The sequence below is a fragment of the Hylobates moloch genome, unplaced genomic scaffold (genome assembly GCF_009828535.3).
Source record: "Hylobates moloch isolate HMO894 unplaced genomic scaffold, HMol_V3 SCAFFOLD_16, whole genome shotgun sequence".
NCBI classification, from domain to species: Eukaryota; Metazoa; Chordata; class Mammalia; order Primates; family Hylobatidae; genus Hylobates; species Hylobates moloch.
In genome coordinates this window covers 84,642,833-84,644,978 of record NW_026652291.1, presented here as the reverse complement: position 1 = coordinate 84,644,978, position 2,146 = coordinate 84,642,833, and the positions used below count along the sequence as shown (strand labels likewise).

Sequence of the window (2,146 nt, the reverse complement as noted above, 5' to 3'; positions counted from 1 at the left end):
GGCCCCGCCCCACCCCGCCCTGGGCCCGCCCCGCCCAGCCGCCTCCGGAGTCGCCGCCTCTGGTCTCAGTGCTCGGGATCGGAGGCCGCCCCGCCCTCGGGCCGAGGCCATGAAGATCAAAGATGCCAAGAAACCCCCTTCCCCATGGTTTGGCAGGGACACGGGGGGAACTCTAGCAAAGCAGTCGTACTTTGAACCTATTGATATCACAGCAGAGGAAGAACAAGAAGAAGTTGAGAGTTTAAAAATTATTCGGAAATATTTGACTTCTAACGTGGCATATGGATCCACCGGCATTCGGGATGGACACCTTGAACTGAAAGATTTCACACTTTCTGGCCGAAGAGGGAACTTGCACTTTATCAGGTTTCCACCCCAGGACCTGCCTACTTTTATCCAAATGGGAAGAGATAAAACCTTCTCAACATTGCACACGGTTCTGTGTGCTGCAGGAGGTGGTGCCTACAAGGTTGAAAAAGATTTTCGCACAATCGGAAACCTCCCCCTGCACAAACTGGATGAACTTGACCGCCTCGTAAAGGGCTGGCTGCATATAGACTGTCAGTTTCAATGGACAAGCCGAGTGCTATTATTTTGCTAATGCCTCAGAGCCTGAGCGATGCGAAAAGATGCCTTCTAACCTGGATGATCCCTACCCACTGCTTGTAGTGAACATGGGCTCAGGAGTCAGCATGTTAGCAGTCCATTCCAAAGACAGCTACAAACGAGTGCCTGGGACAAGCCTTGGAGGGGGCACCTTTCTGGGTTTATGCAGTTTATTGACTGGCTGTGAAAGTTTTGAAGAGGCTCTTGAAATGGCATCCAAAGGTGACAGCACACAAGCTGACAAGCTGATCCGTGATGTTTCTGGAGGAGATCATGAAAGATTTGGTTTGCCAGGTTAGGCTGTAGCATCTAGTTTTGGGAATATGATTTATAAGGAGAAGCGAGAATCTGTTAGTAAAGAAGATCTGGCAAGAGCTAATTTAGTTACTATCACCAGTAACATTGGTTCTGTGGCACGAATGTGTGCTGTTAATGAGAAAATAAAGAGAGTTGTCTTTGTTGGAAACTTTTTACGTGTCAATACCCTCTCAATGAAACTTTTGGCATATGCACTGGATTACTGGTCAAAAGGTCAACTAAAAGCATTGTTTCTAGAACATGAGGGATACTTTGGAGCAGTTGGTGCACTTCTTGGGCTGCCAAATTTCAGCTAAAGCACCAGGTCTCTCTCTCTGCTAGTAAATGTCATCCAAGAGGAACTAAAACCAGAGGCATTATTACTGCATTGTTTGTCACTGGGAACCAAAGGATAAAAGAGTAGCATAAGCTGCTGAATGTTGCCATATTAAAGGAGAGAACTTGGTAACGTGAAGTATTTCTCATTGAAATGCTTTCCCTTTTGTATATAGCCAGTGTTAAATCCTTCAATGCAGTACAGCCTCTGATTATTGAGCTTCCTCTTAAAAAGATTTTTTTATTATATGTGGCCGACATTGCAGTATTGTATGCTCAAACACAAATCTTAAAGTCTCGGAAATGTTTAGCTTATGAAAATAATCGACTCTGAATATTTGTTACAAGTTTATGTGTTTTGATTACTAGTGAGCAGAAAATAACATACCCTGTATTCAAAATTACTGAAATGGCAATCAAAGATGATCATTTTTATGTGATTTTAGAAATGTTAAGGCAATACTACTAATTATTGTAGTTTTTTTTAACGTATCACCCAAAGCGTGTATGTGATCTTTCCCCATTCGTATCTTTTTCTCAAATGCCATAATTAACTGAAATGCTATTATTAAATTTTCATGAGAATTCTAAAATGAAAAAAAGAATAAGCATTGTTTTCATATATATTACATTATATTGCATATATATTATTTGTGTGTGTATATACATATATATACAAATATATATACATATATACATATATACACGTATATATATACACATATATATATATGTATAGTCTGTGTGTGTTTATCAACCAAAACTTTTAGTAAAAAAATGACAATTCAAAATTTCAGCAATGTCACTAGTTATTTCCAAGATGTTCTGTAAAATACATTCATATAAAGTCTACTGTTACATACAGGCTTGTTTACATACAGGCTTATTTGATCATGGAAAGGGCAAA

General features: G+C 40.2%; 1 pseudogene; it reads left to right on the top strand.

Moving 5' to 3' along the window:
- Positions 1 to 109: 109 nt before the first annotated feature.
- On the top strand, positions 110 to 1,356 carry LOC116484512 (pantothenate kinase 3-like; annotated as a pseudogene).
- The last annotated feature ends 790 nt before the right edge of the window (positions 1,357 to 2,146 follow it).